The sequence below is a fragment of the Nannospalax galili genome, unplaced genomic scaffold (assembly GCF_000622305.1).
Source record: "Nannospalax galili isolate Female #2095 unplaced genomic scaffold, S.galili_v1.0 scaffold28, whole genome shotgun sequence".
In the NCBI taxonomy this organism is placed as follows: Eukaryota; Metazoa; Chordata; class Mammalia; order Rodentia; family Spalacidae; genus Nannospalax; species Nannospalax galili.
In genome coordinates this window covers 1,821,286-1,833,432 of record NW_008359594.1, presented here as the reverse complement: position 1 = coordinate 1,833,432, position 12,147 = coordinate 1,821,286, and the positions used below count along the sequence as shown (strand labels likewise).

General features: G+C 40.2%; 1 protein-coding gene across 1 annotated transcript in view; it reads right to left on the bottom strand.

Moving 5' to 3' along the window:
• The window catches only part of Ireb2 (iron responsive element binding protein 2), a 56,257-nt gene that overhangs the window by 40,588 nt on the left and 3,522 nt on the right, over nt 1-12,147 (bottom strand). The window lies entirely within an intron of this gene.

Genomic DNA, 12,147 nt, shown 5'->3' with positions numbered 1-12,147 from the left:
ACTGATTTTCTTGCAGAAGACCCAGGTTCGAATCCCAGCACCCACATGGCAGCTAACAACCGTCTGTAACTCTAGTACCAGGGGATCCGACAGCCTCTTCTATCCTTCATGGGCATTGCACGACATGGGTGCACTTACCTACATGCAGGCAATACACATACACATACAATAAAAATAATTTAAAAAAAAAAGTAAATCAGAATGTGTATACCAACACACACACCAACACACACCCAAAAGTAAATCAGGCCAGGTGCAGGGAGAGGAGCACACCTTTAATCCCAGCACTATGGAGGTAGAAGTGGGTGGATCTCTGTAAGACAGAGAACAGCCTGGTGGACATAGTGAATTCCAGACCAGCTGAGGCTACAGGGAGACCCTGTCTCAAAAAAAGGCCAAAAGAAGAAAAGGTATTATGTAACTTTTATTATAAAAGTTTTCTTTGTTATAAAAAACAAAGAAAAAGTAAATTCAAAAAGGCCAAATAAAATTCATTTTAAGAAAGCCTTCATTCACTCTTGAATACATTTAAGGATACAATAGAGAAAGAGATTTCAGTATTTTTAAATTTTCAATCTTAGGGCTAGTGATATAGTTCAGTTGGTAAAGTGCTTGCCTAGCATGCACAAAGTCCTGGATGCCTAATAAACCAGGTTCATGCTTGTAATCCTAGCACTTGGGAGGTAGAGGCTTGAAGGTCATCCTCAGCTAAACAAGTTCTAGGCTGGCCTGAGCTAAATGAGCTCCTGTCTCAAAAAAACTTTTTCAATCATATTAAACTCTTACATCTTATTTGACCACATAAGAATGGTCCCCTAAGGATTTAAAAGGGAGGCTGAATTAGTATGAGATTGGTTAAATAACCAAGGCAACCCATACAATGGATCACTATGCAGCTATTTAAAAGTTCTGCATGTTAATAAAGTGTGATCTGCTGACTACATTGCTAAAAAGTAGTACCAAATACTACTGTGTATAGTACCTATTACTTTCCTTAGAAAGGGGGTTATATAATACAAAATATGTTATTAAAGGTCATGCATGATGACAATTGCCTTCAATCCCAGTACTCCGGAGGCAAGAGGCAGGCAAAGATCTGTGAGTTTAAGACCAGCTTGGTCTACATAGAGCTCCAGGTCAGCCAGCGCCACAAAGTAAGATCCTCTCTCAAAAACATTTTAAGAAAAGTGATACTGGCTTCATAGAAGGAATTTGGAAGTTCTACCTCCATTTCTTTTTTTTTTTTTTGTTTTTTTGAAGCAGGGTCTCCCTGTAGCCCCAGCTGTCCTGGAACTCACTATGTAGACCAGGCTGGCCTTGAACTCACAGAGATCTGCCTGCCTCTGCCTCCCAAGTGCTGGGATTACAAGCGTGCGCCACCACGCCCGGCTTCTACCTCCATTTCTATCTCTTTTTGAATAAATTAAGTAGTATTGGATGTAGATCTTCTTTAAATGTCTGGTAGAATTCTGCTGTAAATCCATCTGGTCCTGGGCTTTTTTTAGTCAGGCAGTTTTGTATTACTGTTTCAATTTCCTTATGTGTTATGGGTCTGTTTAAGCTGTTGGATCTCTTCTTGGTTTAGTTTTGGTGGTTCCCATGCTTTTAGAGACCCGTCCATTTCTTTTAGGTTTTCAAATTTAGTAGCATATAGGTTTTTGAAGTATTCCCTTATAATGTTCTGGATCTTTTTGGTGTCTGTTGTCATGTTTCCCCTTTCATCTCTGATTTTGTTGATTTGGAGGTGCTTTCTTTCTTTTGGTTAACTGGGCTAGCAGTCTGTCAATCTTGTTTATATCTAATTAAAACATTTACTAGGGCAAGGCGTGGTGGTGCATGCTTTTATCTCAGCACTCAGGAGGCAGCAGCAGGTGGATCTCTATGAGCTGCAGGCCAGTAGTCTATGAAGTTGAGTTCCAAGCCAGCCAGGGATACACAGTGAGACCCTGTCTCAAAAAAAGGACAGAAAGTACACAAGCACACACATATATACCCACATACACAAAATAGCACTTGAACCAGGTATATGTGTGCATGCCTGTAATCCCAGCACTGGAGAGGCTGACATAGGAGAATTGTGTAAATTGGGGGGAGAACCATGGAAAAGTAGCAGAGGCTGCTTATTATAGAATAAGAGACTGGAGAGTAATGAGAATCAAATGCTATGTGTGAACCACATGTGGATGCTGTCTAAAACTAAATGTAAAAACATACTTGTGAGACAACCAGAGAAATATACTGGCTATTAGGCTTAGATTATGTTAAAGAATTACTTAATTCTGTTACCACAATAACAGCATTAATTATTTTAAATCCTTTTATATATCTGATATGTATACTGAAAAAATATTTACAGGCTAAGATGGTATAATATATGAAACTAAATGTTGTTTATAGAAAATGTTGCTATCTGGCTGATAAAATACATGGTGACTTATTATATCAGTCTCTCTTCTTACCTTTGCTTTCTATTAAGAAAATACACATTGCTAGGCTAGGCTAGTGGAGCATGCCCATAATCCCAGCAATGGGGAAACAGAGGCAAGAGGTTCACAAGTTCAAGTCTACATGGGCTACATAGTGAGACCCTGAATTCAAGCCCCTGTTTCCCCTACCCCCTCCTCAAAAAAATTGACTTTTCTAGTGTGTTGTAGTATCAGGCAAACAAACCAGAGGGAGATTCAGACTATAAGCAAATATTTACAAACAGTAGCAGGTACCATGAGGTACTATGAGGGAAATAGATAGCGTTCAGTAACAAGTGGTAGCCAGAAAGGGTGAGCAGTAGAGGTTTCTCTGAGAAGAGTCTGGCATCCTTTAAAAAATAAGTAAAAACAAGGGGTTGGGGATTTAGCTCAGTAGTAGAACGCTTGCCTAGGAAGTGCAAGGCCCTGGGTTCAGTCCTCAGCTTCAAGGGGAAGAAAATAAATAAATAAATAAATAAATACCCCAAATAATTAAATAAATAAATAAATAAATAAATAAATAAATAAATAAAACAACAAAACCCTAAACTTACCTAGACCAGCTTTAGTTTATAGCAAAAGTGAAAGGTAGAAAGTTCCCATGTACCTGCAGGTCTCACAAGGCATAGTGCCTACATGATCAATATTGTCCACCAGAGTAGTGTCTGTTACAACTAATGAGTCTACACTGACAGATCATAATCACCCAAGGTCTACAGTTTACCATTAGGGTTCATGCTTACTTTTATATCTCCCTATTTTCATCTTTGAAAATTTTCATGTACCTAAAAAGAAAAGATATGTAGGAGTCAGGGGTGGTGGCACATGCCTTCAACTCCAGCACTCAGGAGCCAGGGACAGGCAGATCTGTTAAATCAAGGCCAGCCTGGTCTACATGAGTTCCAGGTCATGGGGCTACAGAGACCTTGTCTCAAAGGAAAAAAAAAAAAAAAGACCTAGGGCTATAATTAAAGAGGAAAAACTGAGGAAAAAGGAAATCAGAAATAAAAAATTCAGGGGCAGGAGAGATAGCTCAGTGGTTAAGAGCATTGGCTGCTCTTTCAGAAGACCTGGGCTCAGTTCCCAGCCTCAGATGGTGGCTAACAACCATCAGTAATCCAATTCAAGGGGATCTGATGACTTCTGGCTTCTGTGGGCATTACACGCATGGATGTACTTACATACATGTAGTCAAAACAGTCATACACATAAGAAAATACATTTAAAAAATTTTTTAGCCTGGGCATGGTGGCACACACCTATAGTACCAGCAGTTGGGAAGCAGAGGCAAGTGGATCCCCCTGTGAGTTCAAGGCCAGCCTGGTTTACATAGTGAGTTCCAGGCCAGCTGGGGCTACAGGGAGACCCTGTTTCAAAATGACAAATAAAATTAAAAAAAAAAAAAAATTCCAAGACTGTACTTGTGATTTATTATAGTATAACCTTTGGGAAATGACTAAGTTGATGTGTTTTTACATTTAAAAATGAAAATGCCAGAAGCTGGGGAGATGACTCAGTCAGTAAATCACTTGCTGTGGAAGCATGGGAACTTAAATTTGGATTCCCAGCACCCACGTTAAAAGCCAGACAAGGCAGCATACAACTGTAATTCCAGCCCAGGGGTGGGGGTCAGCCAGAGGGAACTGGATGTGAGAGCAGCTATGTTCTGGTTCACTCAATTCACTAGGCCTTGTGACAGGACTGTGTCTGTAAGTTAAGAAAGTAGTTAATTCAGCAGGGAGGGACCTTGGGACTGGTACAGGGCTTTAGTGGCTTTGCTGAGCTTCTTGGTAGAAATACGGTCTTTATGGGGTAGAAGAGGCTCTAAGAGGAAGGACTGACTTAGGTCAACACACATATCAGGTTTGTAAAGTGCTATAGCAATCAAAAGTAGGTCAGAGAAGGGTAAAGTAGATAAAAGAGCCTCTTCATGTCCCTTGAAAGCAAATGTGTCTAGTTTGTACAGAGCTGGTATTCTTAGAAACAAAACTGAAGGGATTGGAGAGATGGCTCAATGGTTAAGAGCACTGGCTGTTTTTGCAAAAGACCTAGGTTCAAATCCTAGCACCTACAGGGCAGCTAACAACCATCCATAAGTCCAGTTCCAAGGGATCCAACACCCTCTTCTGTTCTATGTGGGCACTGCAGGACACAGGTGTACTTACACACATTGCAGGCATAACACTCATACACAGAAAGTAAAATTTTTTTTTTAAAAAAGTAAACATAATTGATAAACTCAGTGTTTGTGAGCCTCTGGAAAACTTCAAAGCCTGAGCAACAGTTCAAAGGGAACAAAGGAATGGACAACAGAGTGGTACAGGGAAAGGTCTGTCTTAGGAGGGGGCAGTTAGTCCTCCAGAGTATGCTTAGTTATAGGAGCTGGTGTCTAAGTGTACTGGAGGTGGAGACTGTTTTGGCAGGGGGTGCCAACTCAAGTAGAAAGTACAGCAGGCAGGTGAACGAACTACTCACCCCTGTCCTGGGAAGAACAAAAATACAAGCCAACACCATCTAGCGTTTGAGGTAGGGGAGATACACAGCAGCCCCCAAATGAGGAAGCAGATAGGTTCATGAAGTACTGGATTACAGAGCACTGAACAAGGTGCCTCTTCCACGCTGCTGTACCCAACATTACTCTTTTGAGCAAACAACGGATAGAAGTAATGGGATATTTTCATGCAATATTGGAATAAGAGGGTCCATGTTTGGCAGTTTAAGCCAGAGCAAAGACCTGTGGTTGAGGAAGTGTTAGGTTCTAGTAGGAACGACGCTGTTATTACTTTGTTAAGCAGATGTGATACACTTGTGAAATTTCCTTTAAAAATTTTTGTGTGTTTAGGTGGGCAGCGTGGTGCATACCTGTAATGCCAAACACTCGAGTAGAAGATGCAGAGGCAGGTGGATCACTGAGCTCAAGGCCAGCCTAGTCTATTAGTAGGTCCCAGGCCAGTCAGGGTTACACAGTGAGACCGTATCTCAAAAAATAATCAAATAACAAACATCTTTGTTTATTCCCATATTTGCTGCTGCTGTCATCTTCAATTGTAGAGGGAGACTTTCTAATCTTTTGCAGTCGGTGGGGATTACTGTAGAGACTCATAACCAGGCAAACTGCTGAGAATAAGTAACTGTTGCTGTGGCATAGTGGCCCAATGCTAAGCCATAAATACAAGAATGAAACATCTACATTACACTCTCTACCCCCACCCAAAGCCCAGGGAACATTTCTGAACAGGGAGTTGAAGAATGTAAGAACAGAAGGAAGGGGGTGGAGTATTACATAACTATATCCTCGGAATTGAACATTCCCTCCTGCAAAGGAAGAGGGAGGCTTGGAAGACTCAGGAAGCAAACTAAACCAACAGTAACAAGGCCCTTCCCATAATCTGTAAACAATTGCTAGTGGAGAGAAGACTGTTCAGTAGAGCTGCCTGCACATTGGGCACTCAGCTGAAGGATGACGGCTCTATGAATCACCACTCATGCCCCTGTAAGTCACTTCAATAAACCCACAGGTTCACCAAGGTAGGCCTGAGTGGAACTGTTTCTTTGGTCTGTGGTCAGTGCCCTATCTGGAGTGAAGAGACACTTGTTCATGTTTTCCCAGGAAAAGTCACACACTTGGCTTTCCTGACTTTTCAGTTGATCACATCACTTCCTTAATTCAACTGCTCTTTAAAAAAAAAGTAATGTTTACATATTTTGAGTATCTTATACTTCGCCCTTGCCAAGTGAACAATTTAATGATTTTAGTAAATGCGGCAGGTTATACAATCAACAGCATGAATGAGTTTTTGAACATTCTCACCAATTCAACAAATCTCTTCATGCCCAATTACTGTAAATTCTCAGACTTTCTTCCCAACTCTAGGAAATCACTATCTCAGGAAATCTACTTTCCATCTTTTCTAGTATTTCCTACAAATGGACTCATACAAAAATGTCTTTTGTGTCTACTTTTATTGAACATGCTTTAAAGTCCATCCATACTGCAGCATATATCTAAAGTTAAATTCCTTTACTAAATGGTACAATTTTTGCCTCTAGTTTACTCACTGAAGGGCACTTAGGTTCTTTGCAATTTTCACCTCTTGTGAAAGTGCTTCCTAGATTACAGTTTGTAAATGTGTATAAATGACCATTTTCATTTCTCTTAGGTAGATACTTAAGAGTGGAACTGCTGGGGCTGGAGAGATAGCTCAGCGTTTAAGAACACTGGTTGTTCTTGCAGAAGGCCCAGGTTCGAATCCCAGCACCCACATGGCAGCTAACAACTGTCTGTAACTCCAGTCCCAGGGGATCCGACAGCCTCTTCTGATTTCCATGGGCATTGGCATGACATGGGCGCACTTACCTACATGCAGGCAATACACAGATACACACAAAATTTAAAAAAAAAAAAAAAAAGTTTACAAAAAAAAAAAAGAGTGGAACTTCTGGGGCATAACAAAGTTAGGCTCAACTACTCACTCATTCATTCATTCATTGGTGCTAGGGCCTTTTACATGTGAGCTATACCACTAGGCCCTAACTTTTTAAGGAACTGCCAGGCATGGTGGTGCATGCCTTTAGTCCCAGTACTCAGGAGGCAGAGGCAGGTGGATCTCTGTGAGTTCAGGCCAGTCTGGTCCACATAATGAGTTCAGGTCAGCTGGGACTACAGGGAGACCGTGTCTCAAAAAGACAAAAAAGAAAAAAAAAAAAGAAACTGCCAAACTATTTTCCAAAGTGGTAGTATTATTTTATATCCCCACCAGCAATGAATGAGGGTTTCTATTTCTCCATATCCTCTCCTAACATTTGTTACTGTCTTTCATGTAACACCATCCTAGAACTAACTAGAATTTGAAGAGCCTTTTAGCAACATTGAACAAAGCTAACTATTTCCTCCTTGAAATGATTCTTTTTCTACTTGCTCACAGAACAACTTTCTCCAATTTTCTTTCTGCTTAAAGATAATTTTCCACATTTCTGATCTTACATTTTTCCATGCATTGCCAAGAGATTGCCTTTGCTTCAGGATATGTTCACAAAGATGTCTGTATAGTGACTAGTCTTTCAAAGCATTCAAAACAAAATTTAAAAAAAAGAGCCAGCCACAGTGGTACAGGTCTTTAATCCCAGGCAACAGGAGGCAGAGGTAGGCGGATCTCTTTAAGACTGAGGTCAGATTGATCTACATAGGCCAGCTGGGGATATAGGAGGCTCAGTCTCAAAAAAAAAAAAAAAAAAATCAAAACCAGAAAAACAACAACAACAAAAACGACTTTCCAGAGCAAAGAATAGACCTGCTTACTGCCCATTATAAAGATTTGGGTTCACAGTTTTCTATAACCAGTAGTTGTATGTACAGTTAATACCTGGCCCTTTTCAACACCATCCCGTAAAAAAGCAGAGCTTAGGAACCAACATAGATGTAGACAGTAAAGGTACTGCTTTGCTTTGTGAAATAAACCATACAGATCCAGACCCGCATGCTTTTTGGCAACACCCACATAACTGTCAGCCTACCCTACTAACTTGCAAGGGATATAAAAATGATTAAAAAAACAAAAACAAAAACAAAAACTGGGAGTGGTGGCGCATGCCTTTAATCCCAGCACATGGAGGCAGAGGCAAGCGGATCTCTGTGAGTTCAAGGCTAGCCTGGTCTCCAGAGCGAATCCAGGCCAGCTAGGGCTACAGGGAGACCCTGTTAAAAAAACCAAAAAAAAAAAAAAAAAAAAAGAAAAAAGATCCTTTGTAGCTTATTACCTTCTGTTTTGATGCTCTTGCCTTTGCCAATGTAATTAATACCCTTCTCCTATGGTCCCTCCTCTTTTGAGCTCCTTCTTTCCCTTTATCCTCAAGGTTCCTTGTATAAACCTCCCCTCCCCCTCCCATGAAAATAATCCCATTTTTAACCATATCTCTGTTATTAACACCTGTGAAAACTGTAATATTTTCTATCTGTTAGTTTCTTAGCGTCCACAGCTAAGACTAGGACAGCATATATGCCAAAGTACAAAAAGAGAGGTGTGCAATGGAGGTGAAGAGCATACACACTTTCAACTTAATTCTTTATTTGTATCACTCACACACACACACACACGTGCACAGTTCACTGCAAGCCAAAAATATAGTTCAGTGTTATCACATTTGCCTAGTATGTGTAAGACCTTAGGTTCCATCAGTAACAAGGGGACAAAAAGAGCTACACTAGTCTTTTTATAGCAAAAAGTGGGTTGTTACCCACTTTGACATTCACAGTTCTGTTAACCAGAACCCTGATGAATACTGCCAATACTACACAGTTATTAAAAGCTGTAGCAAGGCTGGCATGTGTAAGCATGCCTTTAATCTCAGCACTCTGGAAGCAGAGGCAGGATCTCTGTGACATCAAGGCCAGCCTACCTGGTTTGCAAAGTGAGCTGGGGCTATAGAGAGACTGTCTCAAACAACTCCCCCCCAAAAAATGCTGTAGCAGAGTGCAGGTATCCCTTTCTACTGAAGCTCATGCTCCTTGACTCAGAAACCAAATCGATTCAGATAGCAAGGGATACTTGTATTGAATGACATGGAAAGATGTTCATGATGCAGTGAAAAAAAAGGTCACAAAACAATACGTACTGTATTTTCATTAAAAGCAGCATACTCACATGTTTTGAATATACCCATAATGTGACTGTCTACATTATCTAGGAAGGTCTTATTATTTTATAATTTTTAGAAACAAAACTAAAATATTAAATATAGATTTTCTTTCAGAGGTTGCAAAGCAGGATTGGGTTTCTCTGTCGTTTGTTCTGGTGCTGGGGATCCAATCCAGGGCTTTGTGCATGTTCTGCCACTGAGCTTTATCCCTATCCCTAGCATTTGGAGACAGAATCTCACTATGTTGCGCAGGCTGGCCTTGAACCTGTTATCGTTTGGCTGCTGCTTGATAGACATGTGCCACTATGCCTGGCTATAAGGCAGGTGATGAACACTAAGTGCTGGTTCTATTTCAGGACTGAGTGATATTGGTTAAGTAAGCAAGCAGCCAGGAAGGATATTTTTTTTTTTTTTAAAAAAAAAAGGTAATAATCTAACCTGAAATAAGGGGGCATCATAGCACCTAAAAACAAACATTTCACCCTAGAAAGTCTTTTCAGTCTTCCCCATCGTGAACACCTTCATTCATGTTTCCATGATGCTGCTCTTTTTAATTCTCTAAGGTTAACTGCTCTCCATATGCCCTTTATTCAAAGGGAATTTAATTCCTTCAGAAAGCAGTCTCTTATGATAGGCAAGAAATTGTTCTCTCTTGGAAATATGTATATTTTAAAATTCAGAGATCCATTTCAAACAGTCAATCAAGATCTCTTAAATTTCTAGTCAGTGCACTGAAGTGCCAGAGGCAGCATTAAAAAAGGAAATTCTTGGGACTGGAGAGATGGCTCAGTGGTTAAGAGCACTGCTCTTGCAAAAGACCCACGTTTGATTCCCAGTACCCACATGGCAGCTGACAACTGTCTGTAACTCTAGCTCCAGGGGAATCGGACACCCTCTTCTGACCTCCGTGGGCACTGCATGACATGGGAGTGCTTACATACATGCAGGCAATACACTCAAACATAAAATAAAATTTTTTTTTTTTTTTTTAAATTTAAAAGGAAATTCTCCAGGAAAGAAATCATGTCAGGTCAAAACACAGTCAATGTCTCTGAAGTGTCCATTTCCATATTTATAGAGTATAAATTAGGGAAACAGATAAACTAGCAGGGAAAGAAAAAAAATGCAGAAATCAACTAGTTTGTGTTATTGCCTGACTGAAGACTAAGAGCATTAGGTTACAGAGACAAATGGTACAGTTAGTCCACTCATCACCTATCTTAGCCACTTCTCCCTTTCTTTGCTTTACCCCAAAAGCCAAAAAGTAAAACATCAGGGTATTAATTCCACAAAAATAAAACCTAAAACACTGTTCTGAAGGCATTAAAATTCTTTTACCTATTATGGTCACAATAAATATTACTCTTGTAATTCTGGAAATGTTATATATAGATGCCCATAACAGTTTACTTTCCATCAGAGATAATTAACTTTTGTATTATTAATCATCCCCTTCATTTTACAATTGCTTTATCTTATCGTAAATATTTTATTATTTTTATTTTATGTGTATGAGTGTCTTGCTGGTGTCCTGCAATACTCACGGTGTCCAGGTGTCAGATCCCCTGGGACTGAATTATGGATGGTTGTTAGCTGCCATGTGGGTGCTGGGATTCAAACCTTGGTCTTCTGCAAGAGCAGCCAGTGCCCCTAATGGCTGAGCCAACTCTCCAGTCCCCTACAATTGCTTTTTAATTATTTTTTTATGTGTGTATTTTGTCTGCATGTAAGTGTACCCATGCATGCAATGCCTGCAGAGGCCAGAAGAGGGAATCAGATCCCCTGGAACTGGAGTTAAGAATGGTTGTAAACCATGATGTGGGTGCTGAGAACAGAACCCAAGTCTTGTATAAGAGGAGCCAGTGTTCTTAATGGATGAGCTACTACACTTTCTTCTGATTCCCTACCGATTCTGTGTTTGTGGGTCATCTTCAAGAGGGCATATTTCCACAAATCATTCACAGAAAGTATTTATTCTCAGGTACCAAAAAAAAACCCCACCATATATCTATTCTTTTCATTTATTATCATATCAAATTTAGGCGGGGGGAAAAAATTGAAGGGCTAAGGGTGTAATTCAGTTGGTAAAATGCTTACTTAGCATGCAGGAGGCCCTGGGTTTGATCCAAAGCACCACAAAACAAAAAGTAAAATAAAAGATCTTTATATATGTGTGTGTATGATGTATGTATATGTAATGTACACTTCTGTATGAAGGTGAGGTCAATGGTGGATATCTTCCCTAGAGCTTGCCATTTGGCTAGACTTGGGTGGTCAAGTGAGTCCCAGGGACCCACCTGATTTCAGGTGCACCTGTTCAGCTTTTCTGTTTTCTGTTGTTGTTGGTTTTGTTTTTTGAGGCAGGTCTCCCTGTAGCCCTAACTGACCTGGAACTTGCTATGTAGACCATGTTGGCCTCAATCTCACAGAGACCCTCCTGCCTCTGTCTCCCAAGTCCTGGCTATGCCTAGCTTTTTAATGTAGGTGCTGGGGATCTGAACTCAATTCCTCATGTTTATGTAGAAAGAAAATAAACTTTACCCACTGAGCTATCCTCAAAGACCTTTCTTTTGGTAAACAGTGAAGATTTTTCAAAAGCAATATAAGCTTTTTATTAGTTAAGGGTTGATACAAGGTACTAAAAAAATTATTTTATTTTTTGAATTTTTAGACAGGTCTCCCTGTAGGCTCAACTGGCCTGCTATTTTTATTTTTTTATGTGTAGGAGTATATTGCCTGCATGTACATAAGTGCACCTATGTCATTCAATGCCTACAGAGATCAGAAGAGGATGTTGGATCCACTGGAACTGGAGTTATGGACAGTTGTTAGCTGCCATGTGGGTGCTGGGAACTGAACCTAAGTTCTCTGCAAGAGCAGCCAGCGCTCTTAACTGTTGTGCCATCTTTCCAGCACCTTATTTTTGTTTTTTTTTAAGACAGGCTACTAAGTAGAACTCACTACGTAGACCATGCTGACCACAAAAATCATTGAGAGTCATCTGCCTCTGTTTCCCAAGCACTAGGAATTTTTGGAGGGCAATTTA